This window comes from Taudactylus pleione, unplaced genomic scaffold (genome assembly GCF_031769625.1).
Source record: "Taudactylus pleione unplaced genomic scaffold, aTauple2 ptg000108l, whole genome shotgun sequence".
Taxonomy (NCBI): Eukaryota; Metazoa; Chordata; class Amphibia; order Anura; family Myobatrachidae; genus Taudactylus; species Taudactylus pleione.
In genome coordinates, this window is record NW_028284510.1 from 4,140,422 (window position 1) to 4,165,465 (window position 25,044).

The 25,044-nt window shown below is 42.2% G+C and overlaps 1 pseudogene; it reads right to left on the bottom strand.

Annotated features, from left to right (window-relative positions):
• Positions 1–281: 281 nt before the first annotated feature.
• Positions 282–1,875, bottom strand: LOC148525469 (chemerin-like receptor 1; annotated as a pseudogene).
• Between the last annotated feature and the right edge of the window lie 23,169 nt (positions 1,876–25,044).

Sequence of the window (25,044 nt, forward strand, 5' to 3'; positions counted from 1 at the left end):
AAAACACGTTGCATACAGTGAGTATTAATACTCCGTGTGCAATTGCAGTGGCTAACTTATGCACGCCCATGAAATGTCGTTCAAACAAACAACACCCCGCATGCTGACAGCCTATGACTAACTTTGCAATGGATTCCTTTGTGCTTCCATTATCACAATGTGATTGCTGCTTATGTGCAGTGTGTCTTGTACGCATGCGCAAATGCAAACAATCGCTCAACTGCATCCGTAATAGCTATTGCATACACTGCTGAATCAGGCCTATTCTTCACTAACCTATATTATATGACTTCTACTTTGTGATCTTGATATAGTTCCAGACAACCTTGAGTGTTACGGATGAACCTGACTTTCTTCTTGTCAGGTTCCTCAGAGAAAGCTTTCTCAAACATAGCCTGTATAGAGCTCCAGAATTTTTATTTGTATTCCCGACCAATGAAGACATAAATAATGGGATTGATGGAGCTATTTATGAAGATTAGGCTTGAGGCAACTGGAATTTCACTGGATACTATAACTAGCAAAGCAAATTTATTGTAAGAAATTCCTATTAAATCCAGAAATAAAAATATATGTAAAGGACACCAGCAGACAAAGAATGATATTATTACAGCTGCAAATATTTTTAAAGGCTTGGAAGATTGGATGGCTTGTTTTCTGTGGATACGAAAGGCAATTATGGTATAACATGAGACAATTATGGTGAAAGGAAGTACAAAGAAAATTATGAATCTCAGTTTCACGTTTATCATATAAATGTTATAAGTAGAAGAGTGATAGCAAAATATTTTTTGTTCAAAAAAGGTCTTTGATGTTTTTTGAAATATAATTTGTGGTAAACTGAGAGCAAAATAATTGATCCAAGTAACCAGGACAGTAATTGAAGCCAGTTTCGGTCTTCGATGATTCAGACTCCAAAAAGGGAAAACTACAGAGACGCTACAATCTATGCTGATAACAGTGAGCTGGGGCACACTGACAGACTGACTGAGGCCTACAATAAATGAGTTAAACTTACACATGAAGTTGCCAAAGGGACAGAGGCCCTGATTCAGAGCCGGACGCTCTGACAGAGCGCTCGCTCTGAATCAGGGCCGTCCCTCTTCACCTCCTGGCCACTCATATAGCTGTGGTTGACCACCCAAAGCTATAGCGAGCAGCCAAAAATATGGTCGCGATGGTCAAGACCATCGTTACCATCGGGCTTGCAATGAGACCCTTGTGGTAGGGTCTCAGTGCCGCAAGCCCTGGAGTGCTTTTGGCTCTATCAGAGCCGAGAGCACTCCCACTGACATCACTTGTGATGTCAGTGGGGCCGGCCTCAGACGGTAGGCGTTCTCATGGGAACGCCTCTGTCTTGGCAGCCACGCCCCGGCACACCCACCAAAGGGGGCGTGCTGTCACTCACCATCAACTGCATGCCCCCTTTGTAGCGAGACCCATAGCGACGGCTTGGCCGTCGCTATCCGGGTCTCGCGCATGCAAACGATGGAGCCGGCTCGCTCGTGCACACACGCACTGGGCCAACATCGACCCGCTTGCGAGCGCTCAGCGCTCGTGAGCGGTTCTAAATTAGGACCAGAGATAATTAAGGGCGATGTAAGAAACTGCCAGTGGTATAAAAAAGGTTAATGTAAAATCAGCTATAGCTAAATTTAGAAACCACATGACATTGACCGTCTTCTTCAGCCTGAAGACAGTAAACCAGATGACCAGTCTGTTTCCTTTTGTTCCCATTAAAAAAGCCACAGAGCAAACCGTCATATAGAAAATATCAGCACAGTCTCTTATTTCTTCTGGAACAGCATGATATTCTTCATAATCAGTGAAGTTATCTGTGTCAGGGACATCGGTAGCAATGGTCTCCATGCTGTCAGATAATACGGATTGTATATGCAGATTTAATGTTCTATAAAGAGAAAAATTGATAATAAAAATATGTCACTGGCTTTATTTGAAATAGATTTAGACAAACTAATCTCTATTACAAACATTTGAGAATTAAAGTATAAGTTTAAGGGCAATGATTATTTGAACAAACTGTGCCTTAATACCCTAATGATATTTTCGGATACTATATTATAAAACAAAGTCTCATGAGAGCGCTAATTTGCAAAGAGAATGGTATTCCATAGAATAAGAATAGTGTATGGACTTTTAACACAAAGTATGGAAGCCATTACAAAGAAATAGAAAAAGTTTTAAATGCCATTGGCACATTTTAAGAAAAGATCCAGTTTTAAAAGAAAATCTTTCTGAAAAACTGACTTTTATCTATCGCAAAGCTGACACAAGCTAGTGCGGAGTACCTTAGACTATCAAACAAGTAACCCTATACGGACAAAAGGATTTCATTGTTGTGGTCTCTGCAGTATGTGTTTGAACATTCCCAGTGCCCAATCAAAAATTGAGTTCATAATAAAAGACAAAACTTTTAAAATATTAGATTTTATAATGTGTCATGCAGCTAATGTTATTTATTTAATTCAATGTTCTTTTGGACTATACTATGTGGGATGTACCACAAGGTCTTTAAAAACTTGTATGGGAGAACATGCATGAAATATAAAAAAAGGATTGGAGACTCATTCGGTATCTGAGCACTTTAAAAAGAATCATCAGTGCTCACCAAGAGAAATCAGCAAATTTATGGGAAAACAACATATGAAACCCACGTTTAAAAATAGGGACGTAAAAACTTAGCTGGCAGAAAATTAATTGCAGTGGAATTTTAACCTTAAAACCTTAGTACCAGAAGGATTAAAGTAGAGATGAGCGGGTTCGGTTCTCAGCGATCTGAACCCACCCGAACTTAGGGGATCCGAGTCAGATCCGAGTTGGCTCGGGTTTTCCTGCCTGACTCGTATCCGAAAACGAGGCAAAACATCATCATCCCGCTGTCGGATTCTAGCGGGTTGTGGATTCTATAAAAGGTCCCGTGATCGCCACCATTTTTCATTCCGGCTGTGGAGCGTGCACAGGGAGGGAGCTGGGATCTGTTGCTTGCTATAGGCGCTGGCTGGCTACTGTGGTCCATATAGGGGCTGGCTGGCTACTGTTGTCCATATAGGGGCAGACTGTTGTGCTATGTTGTCCAGGGGCTGCTCTGTTCTTCAGGGGTGCTCATCTTCACCCACCCCTAGTGTGCTGCCCAAAAATAAAAACAAAACCAACATTTTTTTGTGTGTGTGACTGGCTGTCACTTCCAATGGCGCAGCTGTGCAGGGGTGCTGTGCTGCTGTCTGTCAAAGGCTGCTGCCCAAATATTTTTTTTGTGTGTGATAGCCACACCTGACTGTCACTCTCATCTGCGTACCTGTGCAGGGGTGCTGTGCTGGTGTCTGTCAAGGGCTGCTGCCCAAAAAATAAAAATAAAACCAACATTTTTTTGGGTCACTTGTCACTGTCTTCAGCATAGGTGCGCAGGGGTGCTGTGCTGCTGTCTGTAAATGGCTACTGCCCCCCCCAAAAATAAAAAAAGTAAAAACCAACACATTTTTTTGTGTGCATAATAGCAACACCTGTCTGTCACTGTCATCGGCGTAGCTAAGCAGGGGTGCTGTGCTGCTGTCTGTAAATGGCTACTGCCCCCCCAAAAAATAAAAAAAGTAAAAACCAACACATTTTTTTGTGTGCATGATAGCAACACTTGTCTGTCACTGTCATCGGCGTAGCTAAGCAGGGGTGCTGTGCTGCTGTCTGTAAATGGCCGCTGCCCCCCCCAAAATAAAAAAGTAAAAACCAACACATTTTTTGTGTGCGTGATAGCCACACCAGGCTTTCACTGTCATCGGTGTAGCTGCGCAGGGGTGCTGTGCTGCTCTCTGTCAAGGGCTGCTGCCCAAATAAACAATTTTTTGTGTGCGTGTTAGCCACACCTATCATCGGTGTAGCTGCACACGGGTGCTGTGCTGCTTCTGTCAAGGGCTACTGACCCCCAAAACATAAAAAAGTAAAAACCAACACCTTTTTTGTGTGTGTGATAGCCACACCTGGCTTTCACTGTCATCGGCGTAGTTGCGCAGGGGTGCTGTGCTGTTGTCTGTCAAGGGCTACTGCTAAAAATAAAACCAACAAATTTTTTTGTGTGCACGTGTCAGCCACAACTGGCTGTCACTGTCATCGGCGTAGCTGCGCAGGGGTGCTGTGCTGCTGTCTATCAAGGGCTGCTGCCCAAAAATATAAATAAAACCAACAAATTTTCTTCTGTGCGTGATAGCCACACCTGGCTGTCACTGTCATTGGTGTAGTTGCACAGGGGTGCTGTGCTGCTGTCTGTCAAGGGCTGCGGCCCAAATAAACAATTTTTTTGGGTGCGTGTTAGCTATGCCTGTCATCAGCGTAAGTGCGCAGGGGTGCTGTGCTGCTGTCTGTGAAGGGCTGTTGCCAAAAAAATTAATATTAAACCAACAATTTTTTGTGTGCATGATAGCCACACCTGGCTGTCACTGTCATTGGCATAGCTGTGCAGGGGTGCTGTGCTGCTTTCTGTCAAGGGGCTGCTGCCCAATTAAACAATTTTAATGGTGATTTCAATGTTGTCCACTGGCTGATATCCATCTCATCTAAGGGTTGGATTTTCCCCATGCAAATGAGACAATTCACATCCAGAAGGTGACTCATGTTTAGCCGTGGTGTCAGTCTCTGTTTTGGCAGAATTTGCACAATATTGGGGGCACCATGATGAATCAGACAGATCCTCCAGTGTAAACATTTGATCTGGTGTTGTATCTATTTCTATTAAACCTTTCTGTATGAGTTTAGTCATCTGCCACTTGTGGTTGAGCTGTTATTCTGCTATCTCAATTATCTCCAGAGTATGCTGTCTCTCTTTGTTTCTCCAATTTGTCAGCTACAGTCCAGCCATGTCTGTTGGGCTCAGATTTCAGATTGAAGAGGGGACTTCTGAACTTATTTTTGTAACTCACACCATTATTATACAAGTTGTAAATTTAATTCTCTACATTCTTTGCCATTTTTTTGCAATGTTTTCAGATGCACATCAAAATTTTTTGTCTCCTGAACACTCTTCAGCAGAACTTCATATAGCATCTGTACTGTGGTGGTCTGAATCACTTTAGGAGACTTGCCTGAAGCCAGCATCAGGGAGAAGAGAGTCTATATTCTTTTACACATTTTCTTTTTGACTTTCCTATAGGCTGTGATACGTTTAGGGATTCTGGACTCTCCATCAGATCTATTGTCCTTTTTGTATCGAGTATAGTGGTTTAGTGTGTCTGAGATTGTTCTCCTTCCTCTTCACGTATTGTCACCATCATCATCATCGTCCTGGATGAGAATGTGGTCTCCCTGACCCATCTGGTCAGAATAACTCTCCAGCTTATCCAGTATCTGTACTCTTTGGAATCTGCATTCCAGTATCCTAGCAGCTGGCAAATTTGGTCTTCTTTCTTAGTTTTAATAGGAGAGACTCAGTTCATCATCCACCGTATCTTCTCCATCACTGAGGTATTGTTCAGAGTAAGTGCATTCACATTTTTAGAAATATGGTTATCCAGAGAAAGCTCTATCTGGCATTTCACATAAGGAGATTTCAGCTCGGAGATAAACTGTACATCAGGATTAGGATCAGACAAGGGCCCTCATTCAGAGCCACTCGCTATTTGCGGTCGTTCGTTCTAAAACAAGGGGTGGCTATTCAAATGAACCGTTCGCTGTTTGTGGTCTGTTCACGCCTCTAGGTCTGAACGAGCGCACAAAACTTGCGTTCGTTTTTTGGAAAAATACGCCCCTTGGCCGCTCGCATCCTACGTCATGTCCGCTATTTATTAGATTAATCGAGTACATCGACCAGGGTATGAACTGCTCGCTATTCTTGTGGTTGGTTTTTGCTACCACAATTTTGCGAACAGTTCTGGCTATAAAAGAACCCAGTGACGTGGTCAATGACGCTGCTGTTTTAAATATGCACACCCATAAAACGCCCGTTTTGACCTTTAAGCACGCCTGCGATCGGATCTCCACTCCCCGTTTTCAAGCACCTTCCCCAGTTACCACCCACATACGCCTCTTTCTGTCTCTCAAATTATCAGGCATTCGCTATTTTGCGAGCACATGAATTTCGGCCGCACTGAGTGGTTCGCGCATGCGTATTACGATCCGTACGCATGCGCAGTTGGGCAAACATCGATCGGAGCGAACGAGCAGCCACTTGCGTCCGGCTCTGAATCAGGGCCAAGGTGTTAAATGGAGTTTCCACCACAAACTTCTCAAATAATCCCAAGGCTGTAACATTCACAGTTCTGTGGTGACACAGCAGGGTTAGCGGGATCCACACAAAATGGTTTTTCATTTTCTCTCTTTCTTTATAGACCTCCGCACTGCTTTCTTCGAAGCTGTCACACATAATAAACCAGCTGTGTCAGTGCGGCCACTGCTTGTATAGCTTCAATTTGAAGGCCACTAATTTTGTTTTTTCAATGTCCCTGTATAGGTTGGGAAATACCTTTACACAGAATATAATCCAAAGGATTGTTTAAATTAATTGTTTATTTATTTTTGGAAGCACTGGTCCCCTTCTGGGATGAAAATCCACTCCTAGCTGCAGAAGGAGGATTCTCAAGAACGACACAATGTAAGACTTAAACCTTAAATCTGAAATGTTGCATTTAATGCTCTGTTCCACTTGTTCATATATCTGATATGGTTAAGTGGACAGTGGGAACAATGGCAGTTTGAACTAATGCCACTAAAATAAACTCCTAGCCACAGAAGAAGGTGCAGGAAACTCAAGAAAGACACAACATAAGGCATTAAATCAGGGGTAGCCTACCTCGGTCCTCATGCACTGTTGGAAACATGCACTGTTGGTAGCTCTCGAAGGACCAGGGATGATAACCCTACCTTAAATCATAGATCTTACACTTAAGGCCACTAACTAACTATGGGCCTGATTCAGACCCACTCGCGAGTGGCTATCCGCTCGCAAGTGGGTCGATGTTCTTCACTGAGCATGCGCACAATGGAGGGAGCTCCGTCGTGCGCATGCGCCAGACGCGACGAGCGAAGGAAAGTCCTTTGCTCATTGTGTCTGATCAAAGGGTGCGTGCTGTCGATGTTGATTGACAGCACGCCCCCTTTGGTGGGCGTGCCGGGGGCGTGCCTCCCTGACGGGGGCGTTCCTACGGGAACGCCTCCCGTCAGAAGCCGGCCCACTGACATCACTAGTGATGTCAGTGGGAGTGATTTTGGCTCTGATAGAGCCAAAATCACTCCGGAGCTTGCGGTTGAAAACCTCAACCGCAGGCTCCGGCTCGCAGTTTTGATGGTCGCGATGGTCACGACCATCGCGCCCATCACAATGCACGCTCGTATAGGCTGTGGGTGGTGACCCACAGCTATACGAGCGTCCAGGAGGACGCTCCATTTTCATGGAGGGCGGCCCTCATTCAGAGCGTGCGCTCTGCTCAGAGCGTACGGCTCTGAATGAGGGCCTATGTTTTTTTAATGTGCCTGTACAGGTTGGGAAATGCTTTTTCATGTGGAAAACACTACGTGAAGTCTTCCTGGTCCCTCATCTGGGATGAGAAAATTAACTCAGCAGCCATGCTCAATGATTCTTCTGTGGCAAGGACTGATGTGAATGTATCACATTTTTTTGTAAATGCCTCCTCCCCTCCCCTTCTCCCTCATAAATTTTCTTCAGAATCAAACAATTAAATTAAATTCACTTAAATTCAAATCAACCCTTCCTGTTCCTGCCCTGCCTTCATCTACATACATACTCCAACTCCCTCAGGCCTCTCTTGAGTAATAAAAGTGTTTCCTGATGTGCCATGTTTGAAGTTGAACTGACATATGTTTTTGCTGCCCACTGCTGCCACTTAGCTTGGTGCAAATTTGGGGCCTAAACTGGATGAAAACAATATAGTGAGCTCTGAGGTGGTCAAAATTGACTGGAAACTAATGGAAATAAATGTTATTGAGGTTATTAATACTGTAGGAATAAAAAAGTATGTGATTTTAGCTGTTTTTATTATTTTTTAAGAAAAAATCCAAATCCAAAATCGAAAAACAAAACACGGAGGGGAGGTTTTGGAAAAACTCAACCCAGATCCAAAACCATGGGAGATGCAGATGGAAAATCAAAACCAAAACACGGGAATCAGTGCACATCTCTAGAAAAAACAAGGATTTTGAATGAAAATGGTTTACTTAATGTCAATGGATATCTTGTACATCATTTTCATTCGATACCACCTCTATTTTATTGGCATTGTACTTTATAACTATTTTTCATACCTACTTTCTTATTACATTTTGTTTTATACATACATTTTAGTGTTCTGGACCTTATTTATGGTCCAATAAGCTTTCCAATAAGAATATTGTTTTTTGGTGCGAAATCTTGGGGGTAGTGCACACCATCAATAATCAGAGGGCAGAGTCTCCTAGAGTTTTGCATTCATTGCAACATTTAACCCTCTTATGTTTAAAAAAAAAAAATTTAATTCTGGGCTCGCCATGTTCCAGGTGTGGAAAACAATATCGCCAACGCCTTGTCTTGTTTTCAGTGGGATAGATTTAGGGCTCTTGCCCCATGCGCTGGTGAGTTTGGTTTATCCTCTCCTCTGCAAATCTGGCATATTATAGAGCCAGCATCGAAGGACATGCATTGATGTCATTGGCCCCAAGTATGCTGAGGACTTATTCAGCAGAGTGGTAAGATTGGCAAGGCTTCCTAGCCTCCGAGAGTGAGGGAGGTAAGCCGATTCACGACTGCATGTTACATTTTGTTTGGGGATGGCACATGCAGGGTCATTCTAAAGCTGCCATGTCTGCTGCTATGTCCAGCATTGCTTATTTTTCAAAATTACATGGCGAGACAGACCCCACAAAATCCTTTCTGTTAACTAAAGTAATGAAGGGTTGTGCTAAGGAGTGCATTGTTTCAGGTGATACGAGACAGCCTATCTATCCCGCTCTTTTATGGGAACTTACATTAGCAGTTTCGGGGGTCGCGGCGGGCGAGTACCAAGCAGCTCTTTTTAGTTTCTCATTCTCGTTAGCTTATTTTGGTGCATTTCGATTTGGAGAATTGGTGGCGATAAATAAGACCTCTACATCATCAGGTTTGCTTTTCAGTAACGTGGTAGTTAAATATGTCCTTATTTTATGCCATATTCAAAAATCTAAAGCCGATCAGTTAGCTAAAGGGAAATGGATTTCTATTCCAGCGCACGTGGACACCATCCTCAATCTGGATAGTTTGGCTGAGCGCTTTAACAGTGTGCGCCACTCTGGTGGCGCTCAATGGCTAGTCCACGCTGAAGAGACCCCACTGTCTACATTTCAATGTGCAAAGGTTTTTCAAAATTGTTTGATTGCGCTGGACTTGCCTTTAGATCAGTTTGGAACGCACTCGTTTAGAATTGGGGCAGCAATGTGCTTGGATGCTGCAGTTGCTTCCGTTGACTCTTTAAAACAATTATGTAGATGGAAATTTTCAGCATATAAAACTTATTTGCGGGGGGATAAGCTGCATAACTAACCGCACACCAGGCGAGTTTGTTGGGGAGCCCAGGGGGCTTATGCCTACTGCCACTTTGGAGTTTGAGGGGCTTTTCAGGTTTATCCTCACAGAAGTTTTCTGTTTTTCACCTTCAGATGGGTCACCCAACTATTGTTTTCCTTACCTTGGCTAGGTCGTTTAATATTTTGACGCGATTCACCCTTTTTGCAGGTACTCCCAGGATGACTAATTGTCAGGTTTGTTTCATAGGTCACTCATACATTTACTTGGCAAGCAAGCATCCTTTAGCTTTTCAGACCCGTGACTTGTTAGTGCTGGCAAGGTGCAGTGGTTTGGATTTAGGGTTAGGCACTGGTCCGGCCTTTTAAATGCATTGTGGTTGGCATAAGCTAGATTTGGGACCCCTGATAGGTTGGAGGTTCATTTGGGAGGTAGCGACCTAGGTACTTGTAATGGCATTGAACTCATCCATGCAATTAGGTGGGATTGGCAGACAATCATAGATAGATGGCCAGGTGTAGGTTTGGTGTGGTCAGAAATAGTGCCAAGGCATTTTTGGAGAGGATCTAAAGGGGGTTCAGTGTTGGATAGGGTACGTAGAAAGGTAATTGCAGCAGTTTCCAGGTTTGTATCTAAAATGGGAGGGTACGTGATCAGGCATCCACGCTTAAGATACGAGGAAGTGAGTTTTTATAGGCCAGATGGGGTCCACCTCACTGGCATGGGCCTGGAATGGTTCAATAAGGACTTTACATCTTTGAGAATTTATCTAGATGGGTGGTGAGGCTCAGCTATTTTAGCCAAGCTTTGGCAGGAAGCAGTGCTCCTGGGCAGCCTATAATGGCGTTAAGAGTGCCTGGATGGCATTTTCCTTTTGATATCAGCAAGTTAGTCATTCTCCTAAGGGGGGGACTAGGCAGTCATCTTTGGAAGGGGTCAAGGCTGAGCCAATTAGAGGGGAATGTTACCACAGCAGGCCAGTTTACGTTAGGGCGGGCATCCGTCCTCTTTATTTAGTCAAATACTTTATTGGGCTGTGGCCCTAGAGCACTGCTTTTTACTGCCACTGATCTTTCAATTACAATTTGATAAATAAATTTACGGTTGTGTCCTCTTTAAATTCCACGTATGCCTCCGAGTGTTTATTTCTAGTTGTTTGTTAAGTACATAGCAAAATGTATTATTAAAATAATAGGTGACATATAATTATGCATATGAGTTTGTAATTACTATTAATCAATTTTCCCTGTTTTTCCCAATCTACCAATGTATGTGTAACTGTATGTAGAGGAATATGGGAAAGTAATAGAGCATAGAACTACCCTTAGATGACAACTTCCGGTTTTTCAGCAAAACTGGAAGTGCACAGGGATGTCTACTTCTGGCCCTGCGGATTCAAGCACAACACAGTTGCATTGGGGCCTCTGGGCAGGTGTTTTGCCTGGGCTGAGGGAGAGGAGGCTCTGTGGAAAGACATAGGGACATGCAGACCCCTGTGGGATTCAGCACTCATGGCCAGCCATGAACCGGTAGTGGCAGGCTGCGTCACTTCTGTTTGTGGACATTACGGAATGGGGACACCAGGAACTTCCCCTTTTAGGGTATTTAAACCCTGGATTTTCAGTACAGTCTGCACCTTCTGAGGGAGAGCACTATATGCTCGAAATGCATTAAGGACTGCAGACTTTGACCTTTACCTGGTACCAATGCTATTTGTGAGACACTGGGGCAAATCCGGATTGCCTCCTAGAGCATCCTAATGCTGAACTTATACCATCATCTTGTACGCAGGCCTTTAGGCCTTTGCTGCCTATTTTTTGTATGCATTGATATGCTAATTTTATATTTGTACATTTTATTGGATGAAAAGATTTTAATGTTATGGTCAATGTGGACCTAATAAACTGTTATACCTGATTACATACAGGATTATGCTATGTTCCTCTTTTTTCTCCTTTATTTTACATGTACTTGGAGTATGCCAAAATTGACACTCAAGAAATAAATGAACCTTTCTTTATTTATTTATTTATTCATTTTGAAATATTTTTACTTATTATTGGTTTAGTGCCAGGGGTTTTTATACTTCATATTCTCTGTTCAAGTATCTGTTATATAGGGTCTCAAGGTGATAATTGTATTTAAACCTAGGCCGCTGTCCCAAAAGTACGCCAGGGAGGTGTTTTTTTTTTATCTTATTTTGCAAATAATGTTTGTTTCTGAATGATTATCATATCCACATATACTGCAAAAAAACATTTGCTTGTAACTGTGTCTTTATTTTATTAAATAATTTTAGAAATAAATAATAAATACAAATAATAAAATAATTAAATTAAGTAAATTATACATTGTAAGCTTGCAAGCAGTGCCATCTTACCTATTTGTCTGTGTGGTAATACCTAGGGCCTGTTTCTGCATAGAACAAAACTCTGTTTACAGGCACAAATGGTGAGTTTTTGCTTACAGCCCCTGTGCAGATATGAATTTGTGCATTTTTGCATACAGATTTGTTCTTATATATCTTTGCTGCAATCGTGATAACAAGCCCCTCTCAGCGTGTCAGGTCCCGCAAGACTCTGCTAGTGCTGGGTATTTATTTTTCATCTTATTTTGCTGAAAATTAATCTATGTCGCAGTGTGATGTGACTAGGACGCACCAGCAGACTGTGCTGATATGCAACACTGGTATAGTTGTGTGTGACTGAGTTGCTGAATCTATATACAAAGTGCTACAATGTAGCAGCCGCAGCTTTTTTCATTCCAAGTTCCGTTGGAAAACAATATACTTTTCGTCTTTTCTAAAGCTGTATCTGATATATTATCAAAAACTGTTTAGCAATCATTCCTATAGTTTTATTCTTTATTTTCCCTTCTTTACCCTTAAATTAATTTTATTTTCCATTATTGGTATTGTTAAAATATATTTCTTTATTGACATACCTTATGTAATGCAAAGTTTAACACTCTTGTGCTATTGTTATGTATTTAATACAATACATTTTTATATTATATATATATATATATATATATATATAAACAGTCCTAGGGTGGCACTCCCAATAACTGGAATAAGACGATGGGTGCCCTCCAACAATACCAGAATAAACTGAAATCATAAATATAACAGACAGGCGGCACTCCCAGTAAAAATAACGATCAACACAGGAACGTGTTCCTGTGTTGATCGTTATTTTTACTGGGAGGGCCGCCTGTCTGTTTTATATATATATATATATATATATATTATATATAGGAATACTTGAGTCGAAAGCTGCTTAGCCAATTCACAGGATGTTTAGTCGGAGGCAGGCTTCATCATCAACACATTGGGGCATATCCAATTAGCTGTGGGGTTTACCCCGTGGCTATTTATCGCGCTGGTCAGGATTCAATTTAGTGGGGATTTCCCGTGCGCGAATCCCTGCTGTCGGACAGTACCTCGCACCTCAAGTTGGTGCGAGGTAAATTCCGTGTGTATATGCCTTTTCCTGCCTCGCGCGAGAGGCTTTAACATACTGTTTCCGCATTTCTCGCAGAAACAGTGTTCCCGCACGCGAGAGCTGATTTAACGGCGTGGGGAAAAAGCTATTTTATTGAATAGCTTAACCCCGCGCCGTGGGACTTTTGAGCCTCAATTACTCATGGGAGGTCCCGCGGGTAATTGAATATGCCCCATAGAGGCCATATAAACACTCTTCAATTACAGTACTTAGAACTCAAAATAGAACTTGTTTCTATAATACATGCACAAATTGTACACTACTTGCATGTGAGCAGCACAATATACATCTTTAGATATAATGAACCACAAGTGCACAATATGTTTCAATCTAAATATTGTTTTATATTATTTTGTTTTGCATTTACAGTGCAGTTATATACTTTTTGTGTTGTACAATACATTTAGACCCAACACTAAATAAGTATAAATAAATAAAAAGATAATTTTTTTGTTGTTTTCTGAAACTTTTATACATATACTAATCAATAGAATTAATATTAGACTACTGTATTTTTTGTGCACCTACTTCTGGTCTCCTCCTCATATCCTGGTTGTACATGGCTGCCACCAATCTGGTTGCTTTTATGCAGGCTTGTCTACCCTCCCGACTGGGCCGGGAGCCTCTTGATTTTCAGGTGCCACTCCCAGCCCCCTGGAAAGGCAGGCAAGCCTCCCGGAAGCCTGCGAACCTCTCGGCCTCCCCCCAGAATAACAGAGAAATTGCCGCAGCGGTGGGGCCAGTGACGCGATTCACACTGAATCACGTCATCGTGGCCCCGCCCCCTGCTTCACAATTCCGAAACAACGGCATTGTGAAGAGGGGACGAGGCCATGATGATGCAATCATGTGGCCCTGCCCCCAGCTCCACCCCCAATGTGCTGCCAATGGCCGGCCCCGCTCCCCGCTGTTAGCCGAAAATCAGCTACCTCCCGGAAGGCTGTAGCTCATTGTCGCCAAGTATGCTTCTATGCCATGGAAATTGGTAATGAGAGTTGTGATCATGACATTTCTTAGTATTTTCATGGCTGCATGGTCTTGTTAGAACTTGTAGTACCACAATAGTAATAAATATATTTTGTACTTACAATTATTTACCTTGGTTTACTAGGAAAATCCCCAGTGCTATAAAACATGGGACTGGTTTGCCCTTTGGGGCCACATGGATTTTCCATGTCTATTCTGTTAGTGGCTTTAGCACTATGCTAAACAAAAAGACCCTGGGAACATTAGGACAAAGGGACAGTTATGGCAAATGTCATTATTAGGTTGCTGTGGGTGATGACTGGTGTATCTTAAGACATATGCAAATCAATATGCACAGGGAAAACCACAATTCTGTGTTATATCTCTGCGTATGTTCATAAAACATTTTTGTTGGACACTTCAGGTGAAGCTACGAAAATAAATTTTTAAACCGTTTTCTATATCTTGTTTTGTATTATTGTATTTAAAAAAAAAAAGTTGAATTATCAAATAGTAAAGAATGTTTCTTGCTATCAGAATGTACATAGGGCCTGATTCAGACCCATTCACAAGCGCTGAGCGCTCGCAACTCGGTTGATGGTGGCCCACAGTGCATGCACACGACGGAGCCAGCTCCATCGTGCGCATGCGTGAGACCCGGCTAGCGACGGGCAATCCATCGCTCCGGGGCTCGCACCAAAGGGGGCGAGCTGTCGATGTTGAGTGACAGCTCACCCGGTTTGGTGGGTGGGCCGGGGGGTGGCTGCCCAAATGGAGGCGTTCCCGAGGGAACGCTTGCCATTTGGGGGCGGCACCACTGACATCACGAGTGATGTTAGTGAAGGGCTTCCGGCTCTGTTAGAGCCGAAAGCTCTCTGGAGCTTGTGGCCATGAGACCCTACCACAAGGGTCTCGTCGCAAGCCCAATGGTCGTGATGGGCTTGACCATCGCGACCATCAACCTGGCCGCTCGCTATAGCTGTGGGTGATCACCCACAGCTATGCGAACAGCCAGGAGGCTGCTCCAAAAAAAAAACGCCCCGATTCAGAGCGAGCGCTCTTTCAGAGTGTCCGGCTCTGAATCAGGCCCATAGAGCTCTGACTGTACAGCAATATTATCAGTGATCACACACTATTGCTCAGTGCTGCACAATGCTCATCACTGCCAGATGTTATGTACTAAGCAACATTAGATAAGTAAAAAATACAGAACTAAGAATGATAAGTGATGATAAGTTGTATCTTAAGATATATGCAATTTAATAAAGAGCAGATAGATCCATCAATCATCATTATCAATGTATGGCTGGTGTGAAGATTAAGTTGATGTTGATAGCCATAATTGTCATTGATAAAATAAATACATTATTTAAAAAAATTATTGTCCACACCACCTAAAATCTGTAGCTAGAAATAATACTAGGCAGAATATGGGACAAAAAATATGGGCTCCAACTGCTAAAGTTCAAACAGGGAAGCTGGGCCAGGGGTGCAGAGTGGCAACTATCCTGAATACAATATTATTACTATTGGGCAAACTGGTTGATTCCATAGACATGTGTAACAGGACACAGGAAGTGATCCCAATGTGTCAGCCTGCTCACCCTCCTTTCTCATTGTACTGGTCTGTGGTCCAATCCCATCTCCTATTACTCAGTCCATTTACAGTTGTATGTGGCCCACCAGACAATTGAGTCCTTAGCAGTAGACATATACAGAGAGAACCCAATATCAGCAGTACCTGCCCTACCGAATTGCAGTGCTCACGCTTTCATAAGCATGTCAAGAACGGTGGAAACATCCAATCAGAAATATCTGTCCACAAGCATCACCTACACTCAGCTCTGTTCACTGGCAGATGCAGCAGATGTGAGAAGCTTAGGCACACCATCTTCTGGCCTCTTATTACACTACAGAGCTGCTGAGTACTATATTGTTTAAAAAACAAGATAATGTAGTCCCTGTTGTGCAAAATATCAGGAGCAGCAACGAATCCTGATAGTATCAACAATACTATATAATAATCAATAAGTTATTATGAAAGTACCATCCAGGGGTAGATAATGTCTCCCCAAGTTCCAGCTTTTTGTTAACCAATTTTTCTCAAGTATCGAGTTGATTCTCCTCCTCCACGTAAAATTCAGCCTTGCACCTATGTATTTCGACATCCCTGTAACATCTTTTTCAAGGTGGATCAAGGATCCACCGTGAAAAAGATGTGACAGCGATGTCGAAACATATAGGTGTATGGGTGAATTTTATTTATTCCTCCAGTGAGAACTTTTTGTAAGCAGCAGCTTTCCATAAGAGCGATCGGAACGGTGTTTATTCACCACACCAGTCAGGCTCATTCTGACAACACTAGCAGCTGCACAGCTCCTGCACGAGTGCACTGCTTGGGATTTAACCGCACTTCACCAACCACATGGGACTATAGAGCGGCTATCCAGTAAATTATTACTCAACTCCATGCATTGCCGGCTTGAGTGGACAAGCCAGCCATCCGTGGACACGGTCCTACATACCGCCACAGCCAGACTCCCTTTCAGTACAAGACGGGACAATTAAAACCTGAACTGCAGGTCTACATTAACAGAGGTGTCTCAAGGGAACGTGGAGGAGGAGAATCAACTCGATAGTTGAGAAAAATTGGTTAATGAAAAGCTAGAACTGTGGGAGATATTATCTACCCCTGGATGGTACTTTTATAATAACTTGGTCGATTTCTCTTTCCTAAAAGGAGCGCATATTCTTATTCTTGCAAACTTATTGACTATATAGTTTAATATCAGCACATTTACCTGCATGAGGATCTTCTATTTTCTAACCACCAATATTATAGAATCCGAGTAACATCGCTGATTTTAATGACCGGTAAAGCTGCTTTACAACTAGAAAATAACTAGTGCTTGTGTTGCTGTCACAGATTTTACACATTTCATTAATTGGAATCAAAATTATCTGAAAAAAGTACAGCTCCAATCAGGGCCACCATCAGGGGGGGTACTGCTGGGGCTGGTGGAAAGGGGGGTGCTCTGACCATGCACCCCCATCCTCTCATTTCTGGCAAAAAAAAAAATAACAGAGAGCAGCAACAGCACTGCTGCTGTCTCCATCAGATTAAATTGAACCAGCGGACACTAGGACCCAGTACAGCTCCCAGTCCATCTGGCAGTATAACTGCACGTGCGCACACGCGCAAGTGCATCACTGCCCTGGACTCAGCAGAGGAGACAGCAGTGGCATGCAAAGCTGTAAGTTTAAACGTGTTGCAGCGGGGCTGTGCTGTGTCTGTGAAAGAGGGGGGGCTCGACACACAAAAGGGGGCCTAGCTGGATACACATAAGGGGGCTGGCTGGACACACATAATGGGGGCTGGCTGGACACACATAATGGGGGCTGGCTGAATGCACATAAGGGGGATGGCTGGACACATAATGGCTGACACACATAAGGGACTGGCTGAGTGCACATTAGAGGTGCCTGGCTGGACAAACATAAGGGGGGCTGGCTGGATGCACATTAGGGGGGCTTGCTGGACAGATATAATAGGAGCTGGCTGGATGCACATAAAAAGAGCCTGCTGGATGCACGTAAGGAGGGCTAACTGGCCACATATAAGGGGGGCAGGCTGGATGCTTATAAGGGGGACTGGCTGGACACACATAAGGGGGATTGGCTGGGTGCACATAAGGGGGGCCTGGCCGGACACACATAAGGGGGACTGGCTGGATACAGATAAGGGGGCCTGGCTGGACACACATAAGGGGAACCTGGCTGGATGCACATAATGGGGGCCTGGCCAGACACACATAAGGGGCCTGGCTGGATACAGATAAGGGGGACCTGGCTGGATGCACATAAGGGTGGCCTGGCCGGACACAAATAGGGGGACTGTCTGGATGCCCATAAGGAGGGCTGGCTGGATGCACAGAAGTGGGACTGGCTGGTCACACATGTGGGGAGGCTAGCTGGACACATAAGAGGGCAGGCTTAATATTTCTTGGCCAAATTTTTTTGTAGGAATAAGGTAGCAGAAAAAGGGTGGGGGACTGATGATTTTGTCAGTCCTGGGCCCCAAAATTTCTGATGCGTGATGGAGTGTTCCCGTCTGGGGTAATGCAGCATTTCCCTGTCCAACATCTTCATCCATGAAGCACATTACCAGTACATGTGCTTAGCATTGTACTAGCTAATATGCTTCATATGAAGGTCACATTTCTCATCTGTATTAAAATAGATTTAGCTTAATGTGAGGTTAGGGGCACATTTGTCAATGCTGCTTTGTAGAATATCTACCAAAAACATCCAATTTAGGAGGATACCAACAAAAAAAGCATACACAATATGCACAGTAAGAAGAGGGAACGGCTGCAGATATCTCTGACATCTGCTATAGTTCCTCCATTTACATTTGCAAAAGTAGCCCCCCTTAGATTTCTGTTGGGGCTGCTAAAATGTGAAATGTACCAAGCTCTAGAAGCACTCTGAAGCTTGACCCCTGAATATAACACTATCTTCAGATTGTTTTAGTCATTGAAGCTTCAATGCTACTTAAGAAATGTTTTCAGTCAATCCGTAAGAAGTAATGTGATCACATATTCAATCACTTTACTCCTTAGCTTATCCTCCTACTACACTACTGCTCATGCACCAATATCTGTCAGCAAATGGACAGGACTGGAGAGGGAACCCAGAAGTAAAGTGATCGTATACTGTATGTGATCACTTTACTTCTTACTGATTCCTGGGATGTGCTCTTATTGGAGCCCCTGTCCTGGTAACTCAGACATAGTACATTCAGGTGAGCAAAGATCCCTTATTGCTACAAATTACAGGGATAAGTAATCTTCAATTTCATTGGCAGACTGCAATTATTGATAAATAAGCCCATTATACTCCACCCCACATTTAACAGGTGTGTGGATTGCAAGGTACACAGTAACAAGGTAGACAGTATCTAGATAGACACCAGAGGTTACACAGTCAATAGGTCGACAGGGAGAAAAGGTTGAAAGAGTCAAAAGGTCAAAACACTAAAGATAGACAGTTGCAAATGGTCAACAGGGTGAAAATGTTTGCACAAAAATGGTTGACACCAAAATTATCAACACTTTTTTTGATTTCTATCCCTAATCTTCACCCCAGCCCTCCCTATGGTGCCTAAGCTTAACCTTCACTCCTAGTGCATAACTCTAACCCTCCAGTAAGTGCCTTACCCTAACTCTCCTTCCTGGTGCCTAACCCAAACCATTGGAGTAAGTGCCTAACCCTAACTGTTGGGGTAATTGCCTAATCCTAACCCTCTGGTACATGCCTAACCCTATACCTAACCCAAAAAATAAAAAAAAGTGTCAACCATTTGTACCTATCAACCTTCCTACCTGTCCACCTTTAGTCTGATGACCTTTTTTCCCTGTCGGCCTTTTGTCTCCGTTGACCTATTGTCTGTCTAACATCTGGTGTTTATATGCAGCTGTGGCTGCTCTTAACTATCTCTTTTACACTGCACTTTGCTTACTATGGCGGTGCCCTGGGGTGACTTAGCTGGGCCAGTTTGGGGGTGTCCTGCGCTCTAGATTTGAATCCTAGTATGTTAGCGACCTACCCTAAAGAGGTTACCTGGATATGGTGGGTAGGCCCATAACCTTGGCCAAGATTATGCTAAAAACCTCTATTGATTGCAAAATTGTATTGCATTTATATATTATCAATAATTTGGAGTTGTGCACCTGAGATTTGTCTGTTTTTGTGCCTGCAATTAGTCTCATCAGGTAGCACTTCCTATTATATATATATATATATATATATATATATATATATATATATATATATATATATATAAATATATATATATTTTTTTTTCAGGATGTGCAGTCCAGAAATCTTTCCCATGTCCTCCATTTAATGTGCTTTATTGCACACCTGAGTGAAAGGAGATGCCTTCAGCCTGGATTAGCACACCTACCTTATTGGTTAAAAGCATGGAGTCTTGTAATGAATATGCACACTGGTATTAGGCACAATTCTAGGGAAGTCCTACAAGTTATATACTGTAGTGCAACTTTGGTTCATTTTTGGGGTGTGGGTCCACCTAGATTGCCTTGGTTGATCTGTTTGAGGGCACCGCATTATAACACATTTTTCTTTTATAACACATTTTAATCCTTCACTGTTTGTTTATTATATATGTACCCCACCTTTTTTATTTTCATTCTTTATATGCAGCTGTGGCTGCTCTTAACTATCTCTTTTACACTGCACTTTCTTACTATGGCGATGCCCTGGGGCGGCTTAGCTGGGCCAGTTTGGGGGTGTCCTGTGCTCTGGATTTGAATCCTAGTATGTTAGGGACCTACCCTAAAGAGGTTACCTGGAAATGGTGGGTAGGCCCATAACCTTGGCCAAGATTCTGCTAAAAACCTCTATTGATTGCAAAATTTTATTGCATTTACATATTATCAATAATTTGGAGTTGTGCACCTGAGATTTGTCTGTTTTTGTGTCTATCTTAAATTGTTTGATTTTTTACTATCTAACTATAGAATGGATCCTGTTTTAACATTTACCTTCTACTTGTGAAAGTGAAGGATATCATATCTGCAGTGAAAGAGGGCACTGTGGTATAATTTAAATTGCTAGGGAACTTTCATTTGTACCCTAATTTAAAAGGTGACTTCCGTTTAACTGTTTTCTATGGGTCTTAGATTTCTACAGAGAGGAATATCGGTATCAGTTTTGGGAATGTGCCTTGTAACAAGGCATGATCATTTCTTTATTACCATTTGTGTGTTATAATTCACCGGAAAAAGTATCTGTACACAGATTCCAATAAGTGTTATTTTTACATTTTTGTAACCAGTTGATCACGTGTATCATCATCGTCATCATTTATTTGTAAGGTTCCACAAATTTTATGAGCACCAAACATTTAGAGCAATATCCAATTAGCCGCTGTAAATTACCGGGGCTAATTGTAGTCCAGCGTCTCTAGTGCACTGCGAGTGGATTTTTGCTGCATCTGTGATGTGACTAAGATACAAAATTTGAAAAAATATACAGTATGCTACTCCTCTTGGAGAGTCTCAGTCATGTAGACGTGAGAGGGGCATGTCCTGGCTCAAATCTAAATCTCAATGTCACTGCACAAGTATGAAGGCACCCTGCTGCACTCGCTGCTCATTTGTTGGCACTGTGGGCAACAGTGCACAAGCCATCAGACATATCTCTGGAGTGAGCTCCAGTGTGCAGAGAAGGAGCTGTGTGCCCTGCTAGTAGCAACATCACCAGTTGTAGCCAGTTCCACCACCTAGGGCATCTTATGCACTGAGCTGCAGCAATGACCACATCCTATCATTACAGCTCTGTTTAGCAATATCAGGTATTATACTGCTAGCACACAACTTTCATTGAATGACCTTGCCTTGGTCTTCTGTACCTGGCTTCTCTCACCTTCCTCTTCTAATCATCCTTATACCTCATCTGGTCCTTTCTGCTGTACCTGTCTCTGTTCTTCACTACTCTCTCATTCCCTTTCCATTCTCTAGTCATACTCTCAATCACTGGAAAATATACATAAAAAAAAACCTAAACACAGACTATTTATGATATTGACAAACAATTGCAGGATGTATCGGAAGAGTATCACATTACTTACAGATCACCATATACCTATGATCCTTTGTAGTCCCACAGCAGAGCAGTCCATATAGAATTGTTCAGCATGAAAGTGTAACATCGCCTCCAATCTTCTCAACTTCCTCATGTGCTGGTCAAGGGCCACACATGTTAATCAGGACTCCTGGGTCATAAACCTGTGGTTGGTTATGGAATCCCAAAGGTAAAGATGCAGATAGTCAGAATATCGACAGCGGTACCCTGACAGGCAGAATCCTGACAGATTTCAGTAAGTATTATAATCCTTACCTTAATCCTCCCCATAAACCTAACTCTCATTCTCCTGCAGCCTAAACCTAATTCTAATCCCTAATCGTAAATCTGATATTTTCCATAGGGATTCAAATCGTTGGGATTGCAGAGCTGGTATTCTGGCCACCAGTATCCTGACTGTCAAGTTGCTGACTACATCCCTAAACTTGAAAGTCACCTTTTCACTATGAAAGCTCTGTACCAGAAGAGCGGTATGGACAGGTAAGTATTCATGTATTAGAATATATTACACAATTGCCTTGTCATTTTAGCTATATTATTATTATTTTTATTATGTTCTTTTTAAACTAATTGATTGGGCAATACAGAGGAAGAAATGTATACATTTAGCCGCTTAAACCAAAGAAAAGATAAAGTGTAAACCTGCAGCAGTACGCCAACCTCATAAGCAAACACAATAATCCAAGTAAGTGCACTGAAATGCCCTATTAAAGGTACATATTCAAACCCACAATAAAATCATATTTAGCATTTATTAGATTGTGATGATTAATCACAAGAATAATCGCCAGAAATTATATTTTGTGAACTATGCAGGCGATGTCCTTTAATTGACCTGTGTGTGTCTAGAAGGGCTGAGGTATTACCCCACTTCTTTGAAGTTAGGCATTCAAGGAAGAGGGGTTGATATTGATCTATGTCCGTTCCTATAATTTGAGGAGTGTTATATAACTGTGTGTCCTTTATTTTGATGTTCTGGCTAAAAATGGTATCTCAATTGCTATTTGGTATACTGTCAGGAAGGCCTTAATTTTAAATCAAATGGATGGCTTATAGATAACAATATAAGAAATATCCCTCACAGTGTGAGGTCATGTGTGAACAACTAACCCTCTCCTTTTTTATGACCCCTGAAGTCAGTGTCCTAGATTATAATCCCACAACCAGACCTCCTTTTACTTCAGTGCCCTACTTCTAAAGACTCTTGTTATGCTATTGAGGCTGAGATAAGGATTCTGGTATTTACTATAGGTCTGGAAGGGGGAAGTTGAAGAGTGAGATATATCATCACATATCTTCAAAGCAGAGATCCTGTTAGTTTTTCCAGGTAACCCTGTATTGAATATCTATTGATCTCAAACCCTGCTTTCCTGATAGGGAGACCCTTTAAGGGTGAACAAAGAATTAGGGATGCATAAAAAGGGAATACTATCCAGCATTCAATGTTCTCTCCTTGGGGTTCAGACAGAAGTGCTGGGTGTGAATCAGGAAATTCCTGTGGGTGAGATCCCCACCCCATCAGTAGTGCTAAGAACTTTAGTGTAAGTGTCTTAGGTACTTTGAATTATTTCTCTTTTAATTTTGAAGAAAAAATTTTCATTATAATCTGTTTGTCATTTTATTAATATTTTTGTAACTAAGCATTGAAAATATTTTTTGGATTAAACACATTTAATCTATCATATTTTCCATGATTCTTATTGAACTTGCGTTCCTGGGTAGGCCCATGCCACATATATTGTGTGTAATTTGAATGTGATTTATTATTAATCTGTTCGGAGATTGCAGACCTCCGGAGAACAGTCTGCGTGGTGGCAGAAAAATCGTGTATTTTGGTAAGTGACTGCAGTATGCCGACATCACAACCAGCTGATTCAGATTGTTGTATCTGCGAGTCAGCCCGGGTTTGTGACAGATATTTCTGATATTTGTTTTTGACAAATTTTAATCCACAATGGAAAACACAGGCATAAAATGAAAAATAACAATACCAAATAACTCATAATAGTATCTTTTTTAAAAAAAAGCAATGTAGCCACAGTAACAGTACTTAATTGGACTGAATGTTGCAATATAGCAACATTTTACGAACAACAATCAGCTAAATGACTCACATCTCACACAGTGTATTGGCCAAGAGCAAATACATTTTCAGTGTACAGTGCCATACTAGCTTGTGTCACTAAATAGACCTCCTGTTGTTAGCTAGCTATAGGGATCTCCAGCTGTTTTAATATTATTAACAGTAGAGGTAGCTATGGGAAGCTGCAGCAAAAACTCTCACTGCTCTGTCAGCTTGGCAGTAACCTGTAGCCGATAATGAGGGCAGGCAGCTAGCTCACTGCAATGAAGTCTGGCTTGGATGTTTAATGTCGCTTAGATGGTCAGCTGGTCCCAGTGCTTGTTATCAGAGCAGACTTTGTTGAAGGAGGTGTAACATTTGGCACGGGAGAAGCAGCTCAATAGATCCAGCTTGTGTGGCAGAGAGCAGCAATGTGTTTCACCACTGTTGTGGCCTTCTTCAAGCTGATTTCTCTCAATGGACTGTTTTAAGAGGAATCAGTATAAAAAGCCAGTGGCTGTATAGCCACTGTTTCAAATACAGATGCTGGAATGACGAATGGTGGAGAATACTGACAGGTGCAGGTAAGGACCCTAACCCTCCCCTCTCCCCTCACTAACCTTGACCCTCCCTTAGTGGTGCCTAACCCTAACCCCCCTTCCCGCACTGTAAACCGAGCTCTCCCGGGTGGGTGTCTAACCCTAATCTCTCCCCAAGGGGGTGCCTAATCCTTACCCCCCCCATTCCTGGGTAATCGCCCATACATACCACCATCCATACTTTTGGCATTCCGGTGGTCAGGATACCGACTCCCATATCCTGATGTCAGGGTTATGGCGTTGGTATTTCAACTGCCAGCATCCCGTCTGCCGGCATATGTACTGCATCACTTTTAAATAAAACAATCCTCACAGCCACTGGTTAATTGTTTTAGGAATAACCATTTGTGTCCTGTTTGTATCAATTAGACAGTGGTGGCACATATCATAATCTGGTTATTTGTATCTGTATTCAGTGTTCATTTTTATATAAGGGTCATTCCCTTTATTTTAAAGGTAGGCAGAGGTGCAAAAAATGCTTTTTTATTTAAATACACATACATATATAGTAAATCAGTACCAATATTGGAAGTAGCATAAACAATCATTTAGATTTAATTAGTATACCCAACTTTTACACATAAAATAACCATACATGAAGTGACATTATTTTTATATATACACCTATATTACCAAGCATTGTATGTACATAAAAAGAGTAATTTAATTATAATATACATACAAATCTCATACAGGCATCAGAACATAAATAAAATCACAATTACTGTACGAGACAGGATTCAATGGTTT